The sequence below is a fragment of the Trachemys scripta genome, chromosome 2, assembly GCF_013100865.1.
Source record: "Trachemys scripta elegans isolate TJP31775 chromosome 2, CAS_Tse_1.0, whole genome shotgun sequence".
In the NCBI taxonomy this organism is placed as follows: Eukaryota; Metazoa; Chordata; order Testudines; family Emydidae; genus Trachemys; species Trachemys scripta.
In genome coordinates, this window is record NC_048299.1 from 30,798,846 (window position 1) to 30,820,378 (window position 21,533).

General features: G+C 41.6%; 1 long non-coding RNA gene across 2 annotated transcripts in view; it reads left to right on the forward strand.

The window, feature by feature from the left end:
- Window positions 1-495: 495 nt before the first annotated feature.
- The window catches only part of LOC117872094, a 39,738-nt gene continuing 18,700 nt past the window's right edge, over window positions 496-21,533 (forward strand). Inside the window, exons 1-3 of one of the 2 annotated variants that reach the window (XR_004644406.1) lie at window positions 496-579; window positions 6,328-6,462; window positions 16,748-19,574. This is a non-coding gene — a long non-coding RNA (uncharacterized LOC117872094). Of the gene's footprint in view, window positions 580-6,327; window positions 6,463-16,747; window positions 19,575-21,533 lie in introns of those variants that run through there. The other variant, XR_004644405.1, reaches the window with a different exon arrangement.

The following is a 21,533-nucleotide window of genomic DNA, read 5'->3' on the forward strand; positions in this document are numbered from 1 at the left end:
CTCAGAAGAGGGAAGGGCCATTCAAAGATGTAGCAGGCACGTTTTTCAGCTTGTGTGGCAGGAATCGTGTAATCCCTCCCCCACAATTTACATGGCTTCCCCTCCTCTCCCTTTTCAAAGGGCCTTTGAACCCAAGGTTTGTAAAGGCAGACTCCTACCACGCAGTAGTTTGTTGAAATGGTTTTAATTATATATTCTCCAATCCAGAATAAAATATACCTCTCCAGCACAAGAACAACATCTAAGTGTATTTTATTTGGCTAAAATAAACACAGTTAGACATAAAATGTTCTAAATAATAACAAAATATATACTAGAAAGATTTCCTTTCCTAGAAGAATTTTTTAATACTGGCAATAATACTGAATGGGCATAGAGAATGAATTACCCTCTCGTTCCTAGAGGGGACCTGCAGCAGCAGAGCAGCCAGCTGGCTGCAATCTGAGCCTTCCCCCAGCAGCAGTATCCGCTGTGCAGTTTGCCCAGCATTGGAGGCATGCAGGGGCCCTGCTTGGGGGGAAGGGGCCGGAGCTGCTGAGAAGCAAGAGGCCCCTGGAGCTGAAGCTGCCTGATGCCCAGGTAAAGCCATTCACTTCCAGACCAGACGAGTGCCCTACCCATTAGGTTATTGGCTGTTCCAGGGTGGTCTCTCTCTCTCTCTCTCTCTCTCTCTGGTTTTGTTGCAAATACTTTTGAAAGGTCTTGTTTTCATTCTGCATTGGAACGAAAACAAATGTCAAACCCTCCAAATTTTTCGCAAAACAGAATTCTTGTTTTCTGGCCAGCCTTAGTTCTAATCGAACACTTTTGGCTTCCTGAGGCATTTATTTTACTATAGGATCTGGATATACTAAAGTTAAGCCTATTAAGGTCGAAAATAATTATGCATAAAAGGAGAAGTCCACAGCGGTACTTAAGACATCCACTTTTTAAGAAGATGGCATGTGAACCCGTAAATTGTGGGAACTGCTGCTCTAGAGCACAGTCTAGAGGGGTTGGCAGCTACCAGAAGTCCTGCTACTAAAATACCTGTGAAAATTACTGCACCACACCCAGGAGGAACAAGCTTTTGCACTGCAGGCACCACAGTGGTTAAGTGGGAAATGCAGAACATGGGCTGAGGTTGAAATGGCAGAGCGCTCATTTTTCCAGTCCAGATTCTGTCAGCAAAATATAACCAAATGCTAGTAGGCCCCGTGCACTGCACTAGGTGACTTAGGCTATGTCTGCACTTCACATTGAAGCACTAGAGCGGCACAGCTGTAGCTGTAGCACTTCAGTGTAGACACGTAGTCCCCAAACTTTTTAAGTTGCACTCCCCCTTACCCCTAATGTAATCTGCCCACCCCACCACACCCCCCGGGAGCTGGGGCCAGGAGCAAGGCCGCAGTCGGGGCCGGGGCCAGGGCCGGAGCTGCAGCTGGGGGTGGGACTGCAGCCAGGGCCAAGGCAGGGCTGGGAGTGGGGAGCTGGGGACCACCGCTGGGGGCTGAGAGCCGAGGCCATGACTGGGGCCATGGCTGAGGGCCAAGGCCAGGGGGCAGGAGCGGAGTCTTGGCTGCGGGCAGGGCTGGAGCGGAGCTGGGGGCAGAGTGGGGCTGGGTGGTGCTACCTCCCTGCCCTCCATGGGGGCTGGCCTGGGTCCCGCCATGCCCCCCTGAACATTCCTCCATGCCCCCCCCCAGGAGGGCATGCCCCAGAGTTTGGGGACCACTGGTGTAAACACTTACTACAGCAACAGTAGGGGTTCTTCCATCACTCTAGTAATTCCACTTCCCTGCAAATGGGTGACTAGGTTGACAGAACCACCCTGGGCTGGGCCTAAGCAGTTAACAAAGAGGAATTAAGGCTTTTGTGGTTTTTTAGCAGCTTTGGCTGTCTAATCAATTCTGACCATAGTTTATTAAACAATCCTCTGTGTGAATAGAGGGGAAATGATCATGTATTAGCGGCTTCTTCACTAAGCAAGTTTACATCTACTGCACAAAGGCCCTGATCCAGAGTTCACAGAATTTCAGTGGGAACCTTCCCTCTGATTCCAGAGGGTTTTGATAAGGCCCTAAATTCACTTCGTATGCTACATTTTTTTTAATACTCTATGGGACAAATTCTGCTTTCAGATGAGATTTCTATGGGAGTTGCGCATATGTATCAGAGGTCAGAATTCGCCTTGCCTCTTTAACTCAGCCTTAAGCTTAGGTGCAATTCTGCTCAACGGCGAGAATATTGTCCCTGCATTATGTTAGTGGCATGCCTGTACCTTTTCAAAGAACTTGTGCCTACATTTTTTTCCATTTGAAAAATCTTAGCTTTGCACTGGTTTTGAGTTGCACCTCTAGGGACAGTCTCTTGCTCTGTGTTTGTACAAATCCTAGCAGAATGGTGAACTTAGTGTGGGCCTCTTGGTGCTGCCATAATACAATATTTAATTATAATAATACTTGCACTGAAAATAGTGCCCCTTTGAGAATTAATGAGTTATGGGTGCTTTCATGAAGACCTTAGCTTTGTCCTTTTTTGTTTTGTTGTTCTCCATAGAATGATCATTCTAACAGAAAATACATTGTTGCTCTTTGTCTGTAGACAGACAAAACAAGGAGAAACATTTTTGTATTTCAAGTCCTGTTGTCAATTACAATAGAGCAGGGGTAGGCAACCTATGGTACGTGTGCCAAAGGCGGCACGCAAGCTGATTTTCAGTGGCACTCACACTGCCCGGGTCCTGGCCGGGGGGCTCTGCATTTTAATTTAATTTGAAATGAAGCTTCTTAAACATTTTAAAAACCTTATTTACTTTACATACAACAATAGTTTAGTTATATATTATAGACTTCTAGAAAGAGACCTTCTAAAAATGTTAAAATGTATTGCTGGCACGCGAAACATTAAATTAGAGTGAATAAATGAAGACTCGGCACACCACTTCTGAAAGGTTGCCGACCCCTGAAATAGAGCATTTCACCAATATCCATGGCTGAGGCCTTGAATACTCTACAAAGTGTTTATTCATATAGCTATACCAGCAAACCCTCCTAACGGAGATGCCGTTTATACCAGCACAAGAGGCTCTTGCTTGTATAGCTTATACCAGTTCTTTCAATAAAATAAGTTATACCAACGAAAGGGCTTTTTTGCAGGTATAACTGCAACTACCATGGGACTTTTGCCACCATAGCTGTCACTTGGGGTGTGTTTTTTCACACTTCTAACTCACATAGCTATGTTGACAAAACTTTTAAGTGTAGACCAGGCCTGACTAGGTCAATGGTGTTATACCACTGAACACTTCTTAGTCCTGACCAGACTCCCATTGAGTGAATAATAAGCTTTACATATTCAAAGTAATTTACTAATTATATAATTACTCCTCTCACCATCTTTCTGAGATAGGTAAGAAAGAAACTGAGTCCAAAAAAATTCCTACTGAAGTCAACTGGAGTCTCCCACTGGGAGTTGCATTGAACCCTAAGTGACTTCCCAGTGCCACAGAAGTTGGTTTTAGAATCCAGGAGTTCATTATTCCCATAACTGAATTCAGACCACACGCACTTAATAAAGTTAGGAACCTATCCTATGCATACCTGAGGCTACAGCGTCACTTACCATCACCCCATCCTTTTTTCCCTATTGCTCTGTGTGCATAGAGCATCAGACAGCATGTACGCAATCAGGAACGGCTTTGGAATCCTTCAGGACAAAAACCATTATATATATTCAGTACAACCTCACACATACCATGGGGGACATTAAAAGATTCAGATAAGTACGATTTCAGATAATCAAGGCAATTTTCAATGAAACTAAAGTTGAGGAACATAACCCTGTTTTGTATAATAGGACGTTTTGAATAATCTAGGTTGTATTGTAGGACTTTTCAGCATTAAAAAACCATCAAGAGGATGTTACCAGCAACAGACAAGTTGATACACAGCACAATCTGGCTTGCATTACTCTCCCCTAACTTTGTGTGTAGTATTGCACAGTTATATCAATACGTAGCAACAACTTGCTGAGCAACACAAGGTTTTATGGACTTTATTGTGGTTCTTGGAGTGTTTTTGTTAGTTAGCTGCCATTGCAGAGTTGGAGAACTTTTCATTCCAGCTTTTAGAGTAAACATTTTGTGCTTTATTTTTTAGTTTTCCAGTGACAAGTGTGTTAAAAGTGCACAGTGCAGGGAGAGGGAAGTGGTATTTGGAATCCAAAGCTTCCATCTGCACTATATTATAACACTTCTTAGGTAAGCCTGCTTTTTTCCAGCAAACTACTTACCATGTTCCTTTAATTATTCGAAAAGCAAGTTAGCTGATGTATGTTTGTCTACCAAAAGCCTGAAGCAGAAACAGCCTCAGCAAAAAGCTAAACTTCAACCTTTAAGAACAAAGATGTATAGAATGAATCCGGACCTTAGATGCAATATTGCCTAGAGGATAGAGCACAGGACTGGGACTTAGGAGACCTAAGTTCTATTTCCAGCTTGACCAATGGCCTGTTGGGTAACCTTGGGCAAGTCACTTCCGTCCCTGTACCTCAGTTTCTCCATCTGCAAAATGGGGATAATGACTTCTTTTGTAAAATTCTTTGAGATCTGCTGATGAAAAGTGCTAGGTATCGTTACTCACAGGTAACCAGTGCATCTCTGAAAGCTATTATGTAGCTTTTTTTAAAAAAAATTGTAAGGCAAAGCTACAATAAAGTATTAACACACTACATCATACATTACTTATTCAGGATCAAGGTAATATTCAAAGAATCTAGCTAAAAATTCTGGCTTGCCAGGTGGGAAGCTCTCTTCTGCCACATACACTAGAAAGGATAACCAAATTTGTAAATACCTATCCTCTTTTTGGTGCTTCTCTTGTGTACATACTTGGTGTGAAAGCTTCTCCATTACAAGAGCAGTCAATAGTTTACTATACTACAACTCCACAGGACAAGGGGTCACTCATTCCAATAATGTGCAATACAGAGTATAGATCAGGGGTCGGCAACCTTTCAGAAGTGGTGTGCCGAGTCTTCATTTATTCACTCTAATATAAGTTTTCATGTGCCAGTAATACATTTTAATGTTTTTAGAAGGTCTCTTTCTATAAGTCTATAATATATAACTAAACTATTGTTGTATGTAAAATAAATAAGGTTTATAAAATTTTAAGAAGCTTCATTTAAAATTTAATTAAAATGCAGAGCCCCCTGGACAGGTGGCCAGGACCCAGGCACTGTGCGTACCACTGAAAATCAGCTAGCGTGCTGCCTTTGGCACACGTGCCATAGGTTGCCTACCCCTGGTCTAGATGCTCACAATAAAAAAGAAATTAATTTGTCATTCTGTTTTAAATGTAGGTCCTTATTATTAATAGGTAACTGAAACATCTTTGAAACCTATCTTATAGCTGTTTTTTTTTTTTTAAATTAACCAAATAAAAAAAAAGCACACAAAAAACCCCATAGAAAGAAATATATCCCTGTCTACATGACAATATCCTGCTTCTGGTCTTTCATCTGTGAGCTGAGTTGAAGCGTACAGTGTTTAGGATAATTTCTCAGAAGATAAGTGTGGAGATTCATATCCAAGTGGCAACGGTAAAACTCACTAGTTGAATAAAATGTAATTTTCATGTATATTTTGAGAGGAACCTATGTGTTAGGCAGCACAGCGAGAAAGTAGGCTACGCTGAACAGAGGCATTGGACCAACTTCAGGAGGGGAAGTCTTGTATAACAATTATGTTAGTTAGTTTAGTATTTATTTGTCAGATAAGGTACTAATAGGAATAGAGGTTGGGGGGAAGAGAGAGAGAATATGAACTAAAAGGGGATATGCAGCATGTTCACTTTTGGTGTTATGCACAAATTCTAAACAAAGAGGATCAGAAAAGGGCAGAAGTGAAATGAAAATGCACGTGGAAGTGGCATTAACTCCAGTGAATAAGCATTCCTAGTGCAGGTATTCCCAGGGAATGGCTGGGAAAGATGGAGTTTACACAGTCTAGCACTAAGCAGTTGCAACAAATGGTTTACATCCTTCTTATACCCAAATTTTGAAGTGTGTTGAGTGTGTGCAAGAAAGGTCAGGTGACTTGCCCAAGGTCACCGCATGAGTTCTAATCTCTCAACAAGATTAGAACCTTCCTAGCTCCCAGTCCTTTCAGCTGGCAGGGATACTGTGCTTCAGAAGCAATAGTCAAAATGTCTGAGCACCCTGAATGATGAGAGAGGCTGGAAAGTAAAGGCCTGAAGAAGTTTGGGGTTCTGTTCCTTATTATAGAGGGTTGAAGAGTCTGCCTTGTCTCTAAATCTTAACGTTTTGTCTGTTTGTTTTGTTTAGAGACTAGATTTATCCACACCAAGCAAAAATCAGAGAGAAAAAGACGTTATATCTATAGAAAGTAATGAGGAGCAGCAGAACGGAGCAACGAGGCCTCCAGAAGACCATAAGCCTCAATGGCTTTGGGGTATTTAGGTGGGCCTTGGCCTTTTCTTTATTATTGTTTGTATGTAGATAGCACAGCGCAATAGCTTTCTAAATTTAATCTGAGGTCCCAGAGTCTTTCTGGATGCTAGAAACGCTCTTGAATTCATGAGGTTTTACCAGACAGACAAAAATTAATTGTTTTACAGTTGTACATTGCAGTGCCAACTGAGATTGGGAATTGTACAGACCTAGTGAGAGAGCGTGCCAGCTCCAACAAGCTTGCAGTCTAAATAGGCAGGACAGACAAAAGTGGGAAGAGAAACAGAAGCACAGAGAGGTGAAGTAACTTGCCTATGGTCACAGCAGGTCAGTGGCAGTGCTGAAGAGAAGTCATGTCTCATGCAGCCGCATCGAGTGCCCTATTCATAAAACTACACTACTTAAAAATGTACACAGTGGAGAGTTGAGGCTATCATAAAAGAGGAGGGTTTCTCAGATAATGGCACTCCACCAGGCTTACAAATATGCCTCCTTTGGCTGTGCAAACTCTCTCTTCTCTCTGGACCTGTCAAACCCAGATCTATGCTCTTCATCACCAGCAGTCTTACATCAGGACCTATTTTTTAACTTGTTGAGCTTCAGCTCAATCAGAATTCTGAGGTTTTCTCTTCGTTCTCAATCCAAAATATATTTAGCAAGGGAAATAAGGAATGGAGAAAAGGTGAAATAGTGACTCAGGTTCTAATCATTCTCCCTTTATCTGCATATGAAGGGGACTTTGGGCACAAGTCTCCTCTCCTGCATAGAAAGTGTGGGACGGGGAAGGTCAGCTGGCACTACAGTAGTGTTCTCATTCTTTCCCTGAAAACCTTGTGCTGCGTTCTCCCTGTGTGGAGTTGCACTGGGGGCCAGTGGAGAACTGGGCTGGGTGCGCACACACACACACACACACACACTCACTCTCTCCTCCCACTGGGCCAGCAGACATTCCCCTGGAAATGTAGGGTTATCCTTTTAAAGGAGAGTCCTGGGAGCAGCCACTGGCTAGAGAAGAACTGACAGAGCAGCTCCATTGCAGCCCATTGGCCAGGAAGTGGGAGAGGGTATGGCTGCTAGCTGGCGAGAGTACACAGGGCTTCTGACAGATGGATCTGGTCTCCTGTGGATCCCTCGGGACCTGTGCATATCCCATGGGATTCATGCACTTTGGGTTGTGGCCTGTTTCACAGGGTGGCAAACACCACCAAGAGAGCCTTGTAGGTGACTGGTTGTGTTTCAGGAGGGTTGAGCAGCTCCTCAGAGATATCTGGAGTCTTCATCATGGTAGTGACAAAGCTCACATTTCAGGGTTGAATTTTTTGGCCCAAAGGAAGTTACCATCCACATCCAAGCCAAACAAACTAGGGAATTTATATCCTGGATACAGCCAGGGACACCAAATAAAGAAAAACAGATTTGTTTTTATTTGTGAAGGAACATGTAAAAAGTTTTGAATTATCCAGCACAAATTGCCTTACCCAATTCCATCAAAGAACTGCCTAGTTTTACTTTGGACTCCAAACACATATTATGAGGTGCTGCTGCTATTTCAGGAAGTGCCATTTCTACTTTGAGCGGAGGTATCAGTCATGTCAACGGTAACAGTGGGAGCAGGATCAAGCCCCCATAGCTTGTGCATTTGGTGTCTGTTTTAGGTAAATCTGCCCCAATCTAAAGTATCCAAGTTGGCTGCTGTAAATATTTACTTATAAAAGAAAATCCTTGTTTGTTTCTGGTGCATTTTCTTAACATTCTGAAGGTACACAAAGCAGGGGAAACAACCTACTAAAACAGCTTAAGTTGTGGAAAATAAACTTCCATTTTGTATACAAGTGTTTACTGTACAAACTTTCAATGACTCAGACGTGAAATATGGTTAAGGTTTATTAGGTTTTGTTTCATTTTTTAACTCTGCTTTAGAGATCATAGGCCACATTTCAGGCTGACTTACATCCTGTCAAAGGGATTCATAGGGTGCACAATAAGATCTTGATCCTGTGAATGCTTAATTCATGCATGAGTGTGCCTGCATTCAATGGGCCTACTTGTGTGTGTTATCATTTTCAGGATCAGACCTTAAGGCACAGCATGGTATTTGGGATAAATCCACAGGTTTATCTGGGATTGGAATTGTCACATGGCTTTGACACAAAATTGTATGATTTAAAGAATCACTGTCCAACTCATGCAGCATTTTTCAATGTACAATAATGTAATTTAAGAAATCCCTAGGAAACTGTCACTCTCCCATCATTTCCTTTCCTGTCATTGCCAATCACCAGTAAACAGAAGCTGTCCCCTTTCTTGTTAGCCTGCTTCTCAAACAACTTTTTTCAATGCTTCTATGATAATGGCTTGTGTTGTCAAGACACTAAATCTTGGCATTAGTGACTGAATCAGGCAGAAGGTGCCTATGTACTTACAGGTAACCTGCAAACTATTTAATAAAAACTTAGCTTCATGCTAGTTTTGCTTCTTTATTTTTATTCATAAAGAGACAAAACATTATAAAGTTTGTTCGTCTCTTGCCTAGAAATATAAGGAATGAATTCTGGCCTTCCTTGCTTTTGCTGGAGCACCTATGAGAAATCGCTGGGAAGTTTAATATGAGCTCTAACTCCTTGAATTGAGCTGTGAGGGTGTTACTCCTTTAACAAAGACTTCTCTTATTCTCAAGCATTGATTGGCCATTGAGATTAAATAGCATGTTATTTAATAACGCCAAAGAGTTTTCAACAGTCTGAAAGAAACACCCCCTTTCCTTCTCAATTGCTCAGCTTTCAGTCTCTAAGGGCTTGTCTACATCTGAAACACTACAGCGGCCCTGCTGAAGCGCTGCAGCTGTGCCACGGTAACATTTCAGTGTAGAGAGTACCTATGCCGGAGGAGGGGTTCTCCCATTTGCATAGGTAATCCACCTCCCTGAGAGACAGTAGATAGTTGGGCAGAAGAATTGTTCCATTAACCTAGCACTGTCTACACTGGGGACTAGGTCGGCTTAACTACATCACACAGGGGTATGTATTTTTCATACCCTTAAGCAGGGTTTAAATTCTCAGAGATTATTTCCCAGAGACCCACACACAAACACCCCATTTGGGGCTCTGATCTTCAGCTGTGGGGCAGGGGGTCTCAGGGCTTTAGCCCTGCAGGGGAGCGGTGCGGGGGCTTGGGGCTTCAGCCCTGTGGCACACGCTGGGACTACCATGGGTTTGAAAATATTTACTAGTGCTCTGCTCCAGTGGGCTCCAGCTGAATTTAAACCCTGCCCATAAGTGATGTAGCTGAGTCAAACTAACTTTCTAGTGTAGGCCAGGCCTTAGGCTATGTCTCAACTGGCCAGCCTATGCCAGTGTAACTATGCTGACATAGTGCCCTTGCTTTGACACTGACAGGAGTTCTTCTGATACTGTAGGAACACCACCTCCTCGAACAATCTTAATTATGCTGACAGAAGCACTCTTTTAATGGCATAGTTGTAACTATACTGGGGGTTTTATCAGTATAGCTATGTCTTTCAGGGGTGTGAAAAGGTCACCCCCAACTGACACAGGTATGCCAGTATAAATTTTAAATATAGATCAAGCCTTAGATTTTGTGGGGTCATTGTTTCACTAGTTCTTCAGTCACCATAGAGACTTCCAACCTAGGCAGGACCTGAATTTCTAATGTAAAAATAAACAAATACCTGTAAAAGAAAACTTAGAAAACAAAAACAAATTAAGAAAGGAAGGAAGAGAAAGGAAAGGGGGGGAAAAAAGAGAGAGAGCACAAGTTCAGTTTTTTTCCCCCCCTTTGCAGGTCACCTTTCAATAAGAAAGCTTGTATTACACACGTAATATGTTGGTGACTTATACTGTTGGGAAAAGAAATACATGAGAACTACAAACCAGTTTCATAGGATATTGGTAAAATGTTGTTTAATGTTTGCCTGTGTAGCAATGGTTCTTGAAAGCAGATGGTATCTGATGATTCACTGTATGAGTGATACGAGGGTCTGTATTTAAAAAATTGCAAATGTACCTATAAACCCTATTTTAATGCACAGAAAAAGGTATTTGTGCCCACAAAATTGGCAATTATGCTCATACTGGTGCACAGCAGTTTCAAGCCAATTTTGCAGCTGCAACTTCGGCATGATCTTGGAAAACATTATTGGATTATTGCATTACTCTTTTCACTATGTTAACACACATATATAGGAAAGAGTAATGCACCTGCTGTGAATGACTCAGCACTAGCATATGTAATAGTCACAATCCAAAAATATGTCCCAGAATAAATTTAAAAGCCATTTTCATAAACGAGAAAACATAAGATCTAATAGGATACTGTACTGTTGCAAACAGGACCTTTATGTCACCACTGTATAGACTCAAAGATTAAAGTCAGAAGGGACAATTAGATCATTTAATCTGACCTCAGGTAGATCACAGGCCATTAAATTTCAGCAAGTTATCCCTGTATTAAGCCCAATATATAATATAAATCAATTTCATACTATATTACTGTATACGTTTATATTATATAACTTCATTTTAAGGGCTAGTGGCCTTTTGTTTTCTTAAACTACACAGAGACATGTATTAGATCCATAGTTTATCATCACATACTTCTAACACCAGAAAAAAACTAACTAATTTGCTGATGCACTAGGTAGTCTGAAAATAACAAATACAGTTTGTTTTGTTTACATAGTAACTTTGTAACCATGGGTGCAGGGGAATTTTCCAGCATATAACAAAGCTAATTTTGCATATAATTTACATTTTGCAATCTGAAAGGAATATTTTAAAGAACCCTGCAAAATCCCAATACTGTACGGTAAGACTTTACAATATTTGGTATTACAACTTGATATTATTTTAAAATCCAGGTAAATATTGAGATGCACTATCTACTACAAATCAAAGTCTGACAAAAGGAAAGTACCAAAAATATTACAAGGGACATATCATCTGGGGACAATTTTCATCTGCCCAAATTAGCCCATGCTCAGTTTGCATGTGTGATGGCTGCCATCTTGGCTGGTACACAGGGGACTGAACTGGGAACCTCCTGATCTAACAGCATAAGCTGCTATAGGCTCTCTAACTAGGGGCTGTAATAACACAGACCCTCTATTGATCAGCATAGAGGAAAACCTCTAACACACTCACCAGTGGGTTACATATCTGTTTGCAATTTGAGGTTTGCACTCACTTGGGCTTGTGTGAGCAACTTGGACATTTGAAAAATCTATCCCATAGATCTAATATGTACATTCTAATCCCACAACAATTCAGAGCATAAAAGATCAAATACATTTAATCAATGCTTTATTTTAATGGAATTCCAGCAGGAAGGAATGTTTTTTCCACAGGAACATGGCATGAAAATAATGTTTCAGGGGAGATGTCATTACCAAGAATATCAAATCTGTTATTTAAGTACATGTCTTTTTCTAACTAATGCTGAAAATCAACATAAAGTGGGATGGGGATCAATGCTGCCATTTTCATACCTGGGTCTGCATTATACACAAATTTTGGATTTGGTGGGGGGGGGGTTGCGTTGTTTTTTTTTTAGTATTTCAGCAACTTTCCAAAAGCAGGTCGATCATCCAAAAATGCAGCTATTCTTTCCACAGTCATGCACGATGAATAGTCTGATGCAATGATTCTTAACTGTGAAACAGGGATCCCACATGAGACTTCAACTTCAAATGGGGTGGCTGTATCTAGTGATCCCCCACAAGATTCAGTCCCGGGTCCAGTACTATTCAATATTTTCTTTAATTATTTGGAAAATGGAGAGGAGAATATACTTTAAAATTGTGCAGATAACACCAAATTGGGAGGGGTTGCAAGTACTTTGGAGCACAGGATTAAAATTCAAAATGACCTTGACAAATTAGAGAATTGGTCTGAAATCAACATTATGAAATTCGATAAAAGATAAGTGCAAAGTACTACACTCAGGAAGGAAAAAAATCAAATATACAACTACAAAGTGGGGAATAACTGGCTATGTGGTAGTGCTGCTGAAAAGGAACTGTGGGGTATAATGGATCACAAATTGAAGATGAGTTAACAATGTGGTCCAGTTGTGAAAAAAGTTAATATAATTGTGGGATGTATTATCAGGAGTGCTGTAAGATGCAGGAGGTAATTGTCTCTTTCTACTCAGCACTGGTGAGGCCTCAGCTGGAATTCTGTGGCCAGTTCTGGGCACCATGTTTTAGAAAAGACGAGTTTAAATTAGAGAGTCCTGAGGAGAGCAACAAAAACGATAAAAGGTTTAGAAAACGTGACCTCTGAGGAAAAGTTTTTTAAAAATTGGCATGTTTAGTCTTGAGAAAAGATTTCGGGGTGTGGGGGGGAGATTCAATAACACTCTTCAAATATGTTAAGGGGTTTTAATAGAGTGGATTGTGATCAATTGTTCCCCATAACAACTGGCGGTAGGAGAGAAGTAATTGGCTTAATCTGCAGCAAGGGAGATTTAGGTTAGATATTAGGGAAAACTTTTAAACTATAAGCAGAGATGATTCATAACTGTTGACAGTGGGGGCACAATTTAAAGGTTCTGGTGGTATGCAATGGGGTTCAGAGCAGGGTATAACAACCGTGCCAGAAATCTTGGGGGGGGGTCACATGACTCCACACGCCCGTCCATGCGTTACCTCAGGGTAGGTAAGCTCTGCAATAGGCTTCCAAGGGAGGTTGTGGAATCCAGTGGTGGTTTTTAAGACGGATTGGACAAATATCTGTCAGGGATGGTCTAGGTCCTGCCACAGCACAGGGGGTTGGACTTGATGACTCTGAAGTCCCTCAAGCCCTATATTTCTATGATTCTTCCAGAGGAGACCTGAAAAAGCCCAAGGAAAAAGGGGGTGGAAGGAATAAGACTTGTTTTCATTGTTACTAGGACTAAACCAGAACCTGGTAGTGTTCACTGATTAGCCCAAACTGAACTGTAAGAATCCAGTCCTATGATGAGTACTGCACAGGCTAATCTCTAGACCAGTGTTTCCCAAACTTGGGACGCTATTTGTGTAGGGAAAGCTCCTGGCGGGCCGGGACGGTTTGTTTACCTGCCCCGTCCGCAGGTTCGGCTGATCGCGGCTCCCAGTGGCCGCAGTTCGCTGCTCCAGGCCAATGGGAGCTGCTGGAAGGGGTGCAGGCTGAGTTTGGGATACACTGCTCTAGACCAATATGGAAGTCAATAGGGCTCTGTGCAGATACTGGGGTCTGCTCCCATGTAGCTCAATGCATCACCAAATCTTAAATATTATATACACAAACTCACCAAGAACACACAATTCCCTATTTGCTGAGCCCCATGTGAAAATGCCTCAGACAAAAAAGAAAAATTAACAGGCTGCATTGTGCATTAGTTTAAAATATACCTCCACCATTTCAAATATAATTTTTCAAGGAAGAGCCTTTGCCTGCTCTCTTCTTCTCACTCCAACCTTGCATCTCATTTTTAAAAACATTCTAAGACTGTCTGTCCTTGGGGCTATGACAAAGTAAGGGATCTCAAAGGCTAACAGACAAAGAAAGATTGAGAGAAGCTAAAAAAAGTCTTTGAGCTGAGTCATGAAAGACTGCGTCAGTTATAAACATGTGTAAACCGGAAGAAAAATGTCATTGATTTATTAATTTAGCTGGATTAAATGGACTCCTGCCTGATGATAATGGTTAATAACTATGGCTAAGATTTTTAAAAGCAACTTGAGATTTGGGTTGCCTCCATTTTTAATTGCCCAGCATGAGACATCTTAGAGAGTCCTACTTTCAGAAAACAGATGCTCCGTCCTTCTGAAAAATCAGATTTCTTTTGGTCTTTCAAGATGCGCACCAAATTCGTGCTACCCAAAATCACTAATCAGCTTTGAAAATCTTGGTTTAGCAGTCTTCTGGGGAATAAAGGATAAAGCAGCAGAAAGAGATCAGATGCACCCTTTGACCATTCACAGTATAGTCCACAAATGAACTTCTATCAGTGTCAGCTGGAGGTAACTGGAGATTTTCACAAAAATGCCTACAGCAAGCATAGTCAGGCTTTTGGCTGACTTTCCACAGAAAGTTCACCTCTTACACAAACATTTTGGACATCTCATTTACAGAAGTACAAATTCCACAAAGAGCAAAGAAATAAATGTTACATCTTAAAGGACCAAGATTAAAAAAACCAGAACTCGTTAGCCAGAGTGATGATTTCTCATCTGCTCACAAGTTGCTAAGAATATTTTAATCAAAAAGAAAAGAACCGTCGCCCTCAGATTGCTGTCTCCTTGATAATCTTAAATGGGAGTTAAAAAGTGCCTCTCAAATGCTCCTATGCTTTCAATCCAAGCAATAGTTTTGGCAGCTGTAAGCCCAGAGTGCGTCCATTTAAGATGATCAGAGGAAACAGGCTGACAGTGAGCTGATTAGAAAGCTCTTAGAGCCCCCTCCGCTGAAGAGGTAAAGGAGTATAACTTGCTTCATGTGCTGTCAGAGTGAGACCCCGGAGCACTGTTAGTTTGACTTGATATCCTTGGTGAGCTCATGTGTATTATATATATATATATATAATTTTAAAAGGCCATTTAAAAAGCACACGGCAGCCAGCCCCTTGCCAGCCTTCCTGTTCCTGTCAGCTTTTGCTTTGAAGGAATGTTTGAAGATAACAAGGGAGGAAATAATGAAACAATATGGCAAAGGCTAGCTGAATTTGAAGGGACAACTGCAAGCTGTTTCCTGGCCTCAGCCTTATCTAAGGACTCCCAGAAAATAACCCTTGCTCAGTGTTCTATAAATAACTCATTGTGATCAGGGTGAAGAATTTAATTTAATTTTCCCAGTCAAGTTCTGGGAAATGGGACAAACTCTCCACGTGGATGAAGGCTAGCTTTATTTCTAGTTGCATGCATGGGATGGTGCAGAGGAGTTCTGTACAGAGTCCTTTGAAATATTTTCACAGAGAGTGAGTTAAGCAGCATTTAAGCACATTTTAAAGTACTGCATATGAAAATACATGTTTGAGGTGGGAAGCGAGCGTTAGAAGGCAAGAGTCCAAAAGCCTGGTAGAGAATTTTGAATCAAATCAAAATTGATACAAATCAACAGGCATTAAAACAAATTCAGCTGCAAAATAAAAATAGAGGGGGAAGTTATCTTGCTGTAGCCTGAGCGGCTCTTACCAGCAGAAAAGCTTTGGGCCCAGGATTTTCTTTCCAAAATGGCAGAAGACAGCTGACCTTAGCTCACAAGGAAAGTGAGAGGACAGAGGGGGAAGGCTCAGATCTGATGAGAAACAAAAAGGTATTTCATAGATTTTAAGTCCAGAAGGCACCATTATGGTCATCTGACTTGACTTCCTGCATAACACAGGCCAAAGATTTCTGCATCAACTTCTGTTTGAGCTAGAGCATCTCTTTTCTGGGCTGCTGCCCAGCTGTCCCTTTACATACAGTAGTTTAGATTCAGACCCTGGAGCTGACAAGAAACTTCATACATCACCATAGTTTGAACAAATATTGCTCTACAGGCTACAACCAAGAGTGACTGTAGAGCTGCTAAGGACATGAGTACAAGTCAGCCACTATAGAGGTTTTCCTTTCATTCATGGGTCTGCTGAATGGCTGATTTCATTATTACAATTCCCCACTATTTTTGTTGGTTCTGTGTTTTTATTAAACTTTTTAACAACTTTCCATAAGTACTACCATAGATCACAGTGAAACTTGAGCAAGAGTCCACACTTATTAGGCATCTGCCTGCCTTAAAAGACCACCCCATGGTATCCTCAAATGTGCTGGGTACAATTCTGTATCCCCTTCATTTAGAAAACCATTCTGTGCAACAGTGGATTTTTGCTGGTCCCTTGAGTGGGGGGGACCACCAGTTCAGAAGCCTTTCACAAGCACAAAAATCCAGTTAGGCACAACCCAGCTCAACCTTACAATGGTATCTAGAAAACCTGCCACCTTAGATAAGATTTTTCTGTAGAGTGAAATAAGCGGAAGGAACACTCATAAAATCTTTGGTTGAGTTTGCTGGGGTCTGAGAGGCATCTGGGAGAATTATGGGTGGAATAGTGTATATGGTAGCCAAGCTAAAAGCAGTCCTAATTTATAGCCCTATTCTTAGCTATTAAACTTAGCCCGAAGCAGATACTGAAACAGAATTACATAAACAAGTAGAGAGCATTCCAATTCCAGTGTAGCCATCTCAGAGCATGTGGCTAGGGCAAATAAATGATTGAACATTAGCTGCTGTTCTTGAGGATTCATGATTTGGATATTGTATTTCTTTTTCTATAGCCTTTTTTATGAGCAAGAATACCACTTACGAAGGTTGCCTTGATGTTCCCAGATCCCTGGGGACATTTCTTCACCTTTTTGAAAGTCATTCTGTCTTCAGTTGCATATACGATTTTAAATAGGATACTGCAGCTGTGCCATGAAGAGACCACATTAGATAAAGCTTAACCATTTATATATCCAGGATAAACAAGCCAAACGGAGAAGAAAGGAAGACCTTGTGGTTGAGCTACTGGGACTTGGGAGATAAGGGTTCAGCTCCTCTACACACTTCCAGTGTGACCGTGCGCAAGTCACGTTTATGAAATGGAGATAATAATCCTTCTGTACCTCACAGCAGTGACTGAAGTTCTCTGATTCTACAGTGAAGTGGGACATTTAATACAAGGAGAGAGAGGGCTGAACAGACCCTTCTCCCCAATTCAAAGCTTCACAACTGTGCCTTATTTCAAAGGCTTACTTTCTTCTAGTTTGGCTGGTTTTACAAATATCACAGCTTTGTGGGTGAACTGTTCTTTACTTGCTTTCTCATATATGTTAAATATTGTGTATCGTGTTGTAAGCCCAGTAGTCAGAGGTGACACCCTGACTGTTTTATTTGCCAGTCTGTCTGAAAATCATGTCCACAGTTATAGTCAATTTCTCCAACATGTGACAAACAATATATTGTCAAGGAACTGTGTAGATTTAGGGTATATCTGCACAGGACAAGCTGTGCATGGGCTAGCCTTTGCGTGACTCCAGCTAGTGCAAGAAACAACAGTAGTAAAGACAATGCAATGTGGGCTTCAGCATGAGTATGTACGCTGTAGAAGTTACTCTGAAGATGTTATTTTCCATTAGTTGCCACATATGATGATATTTAAACAGGGTCTAATGCTACCATAACAGAGTTCTGTTGAAAGATCTTCCAGTTTTTAAACACAGATCCTGGAAGAAGTTAGGAGGAAGGAGAATGCTTCATCAATATAGATGGACTCATTTTTGTGCAGGGACCTGACCAGTTTCTTATAAACCCTCTGGAATTTTCCTAGTATTCCCAATGAATTAATATGCCCTGGATTGACATCACATAAAATGCTGTGAGGTGTCTGATCTTGGGGTACATTTCCTTATAAAAAGAGGATAAAATAACAGAAGTCAAGTGGAATGCTTCAGAATACAACATGTAGCTAGTCAGAGACTGACCAGGCTTTGAGGTTCTGTGCCAGAGATTGTAGACTTGGTTTGATCAGTCATGTGGTTAAAACACAGAGTAGAGCTTCTCCATTTGGGTAGGTCAAATCAGATACGTAACACTGATTGTCTTATGTGACTGGTGAAAAAGTTCTGTAAAAATTACTAAGACAAAAAGGAAGGATGCTGTCTTAAGAGCCATTACATAACTAAAGCACCAGACTCCTTTGTTATATGCAACCAAGGTTCTTAAACCAGAAACCCATTTAATATTGGTTTCTTGAGCCAGTTTAACTAGGAGAGTGTCACAGGATTCCCTACTCACCGCCAGGGCACCTTCTTATGGCTGCATCTGGGGAATAGTTCCACCCAAACTGACACCTCCTCCTGTCTCTTGTTGGTGCTGTGGCCTCTTTCACACTCCAGGAGTTGGTCCTCTGGCAGGTAACTATACTGTCTTCCCCTTCTGGGGTAACAGGGACTCACTGAATCAGCTTTCTGGGTGCCATTCCAGGCAGTCTTCCAACTCAGGACTGTGCCACTTTCCCAATGGCTGGTAAGGGAACCTGGGCCTGCCCACTATTCTGGGCTCCAGCCCAGGGACCCTGCAATCAGCAGCCAATGTCTGCATCGTCTCAACCCTTGCAGCTGCTTCCTTGGGCTTCTTCCTAATCCACCCTCTGCAGGCTTTCTCCACCACCCCTTAGAGTAAACTCTCTCCCTCAGGGTCAGGATCCCAGAGCTCGGGCGCTCCAGAGGTTTCCTCCTTCTCTCCTCACTAAGCGCAGAGATTGACTGCAGACCTCTACACTACAGCACCTTCTGTTCTCAGTTCCTGGCTTTATACAAGCCCCTACCTACTGCCTAGATGGGCTCTATCTTCAATTAGTGCTTGTCAGTCAAGCCTAAATCTTCCCCCATGTGCAGCCTCTCAGGTTAATTAGCCCTTTCTGAGCCACCTTAACCCCTCCAGGGGTGATTTGGGATGAACACCCCATCACAGGCAGCCTTCACAAATTCTGTAAAAGTGGAAAGGAATTTAAATATTTGATACTTCATTGGATCTTACAGAGTCCCAAATTCCCAGTCAGCACACATGTCCAGACTTTCATACTTTAAAATATATTAGTTTAGCTGAAGGTATACCAGAGTTTCTTGTGATGAGGAGGTTGAAGCTAGCCCAAGTGATAACTACATGAGAGAGATGTGAGTGACACTAAAAATAAATAAACGTCCAGGTATTCTTAACTCATGACTATTGCTGTAATTTCTCCAAATGGAGGAATAATGGGCCCAGATATACAAACTCTTACTTATTCAGTCCCATAAACTTAAATGAGAAATAGGCAGCACTTGTGTAAAGGTTTTTCCAGGTGGGGGCCAAAGATATTAAACCTTAAATCAGCCTGAAAATCCATGTAATCAAAGGGCCTGATTCTCCTCTCACTTACAGACTTATGTCAATGGATCTCTTACAGATTCACACCAGTGTATGTGAGAAGCGTTTCAGGCCACAATTGTGTACAGTACATGCTTCACTGAATTATCCCAACTGGCAGAGAAAGAAAACCAATTGTGTATCAGACCTTGCTATTGTCTGAAATTGTGCTGTTTATTCATGAAATGTAAATAAAAACACATAAAAATCTCCTCTGCTGTCTGAATAAATTATTTGAGGCTGGTGTGAAGCAAGACACCGAACATTTTCAATCTACAGCTGAAAAAGGGTTATTTTCCTAAAAAGGCCACAGGCCACCCATCTCTTGGATAATACTGCAAAGTGAAACTTGTACGAAGTAGGTGGAATATTGTATGCTACATTTTACTGGTTTGTGGAAATCAGAAGGCAAAATCTATTCCAGGAAGCACTAAACTGGTGATGAGCAAAGCTCAAAAGGTTCGGTTTGAATACTTTACCCAAAGTTATCTGAACAAGCCTCCCAGGTCCTGAGCCAGCAGTCTCTCAAGGGCAGACACTTACGAGATTTGCAGGACTTCCTGCTTCTGGCTGGATTGGAAATACTGAAAGGGAACTTCTCTCATCATTTTTGGTACATCTATCTAGTAGAAACTAGGAAGCGTAGTGGTCAGCAACAACCCATAGGACCCACACTGTGGAGGAACTACACATAGTGTAATTGTCTGGAAATCCCAATTATTTTTATATTATATTAATAAATTAATAAATAATAATAATAATAATTAATTTGTATGATGGCAGCACCTAAGAATCCTAGTCATGCATCAGGGCCCCACTGTGCTAGGTGCTGTACAAACAGAACAAAAAGACAGTCCCTGCCAAGAAAGCTTACAATTAATATAAAAGATGAGGGAATGGCTACCACCAATCTCTGAAGACTCATCAGGTAGCAGAAGCTGGTAGGTGGCTATTAATGGCCTTCCCTGCAAAGAAGGAAACAATAAGTTGGGTTGGTCCTGGTGCTTAGTGGAAGGGGTGGGTGATGGAGCCCCTGTTCTGCATGACAAGATATGTCTATGGAGGTTTAGATTGGCAGTTTCAAACCTAAGCATGAATCTGAAGGGGCTGGTTTGCAAACCCAACTGTAACAAGTGCCAGTGACAAATGGACATGCAGGATTCACATAGGATTCTAAATACAGAACCAGGTCTCAACATCACTGATAAGAGACTTAGGGTATGTTTACACTTAAAATGCTAGAGTGGCACAGCTGCTACGCCACTGTAGCACTTCAGTATAGACACAACCTACATCAAGGGCAGGGGTTCTCCCATTGGCATAGGTAATCCACTTCCCTGATAGGCGGTAGATAGGTTGATAGAAGAATACTTCCGTCAACCTAACACTGTCTACACTGAGGGTTAGGTTGGTTTAGCTACATCTCTCAGGGATGTATGTTTTTCACACTCCTGAGAGACGTAGCTATACTGATTAAGTTTCTACTGTAGACCAGCCCTTAATTAGAAAAGTAGGAAATGTGTGTTCAATGGCACCCACAACTTTCTTGTTTGCCTGATGCTTCGACACCACCAGACAAAAAGAGGCTTGTGTTTTATGAGCCACTCTCATTTAAAACAGTCAGAAACCTGAGAAACGGCTGCTTCCATGATGGTAAAAAAGGAGAGGTAGAACGGTAGACAGGAGGCTGTCTCGGACATGGAGTCTAAAGATTTTTTTTTTTAAGAGGCATTGAATATACATTTAGTAACAAGCAAAAGAAAATCATTCATTCACCAATTTTTTATGGTGAAAATTACTTCAAGATTTATTCCATGTCAGTGTGCAGAGCGTACTCCTGATATAAACTTTCACAGCAACACACACACCCAGAGGATCGAGAGGACATGCAGCTGGATGCATTCCAACAGTGGCACTAAATAACTTATGAAAATGATTAGCTATGTTTTAGCTGGAACTAAAACTAAATCTGGAGGTGAAAAGACAATCAACAAAGCCACAATGTTGAGACTCCTGAAATAGAAAACATCTGTCTCTAGAGGAAGCATTGGCTGGCCTTATACTTTGAGGTAGTGTGAAGAAGCAAATACTCCAGCTCAAATTCTCAGTAGAAGTTCAGAATTAATGAGCACAGGGAGAGATACTCATCTAAATAGGCAGGTTAGCAGTGGT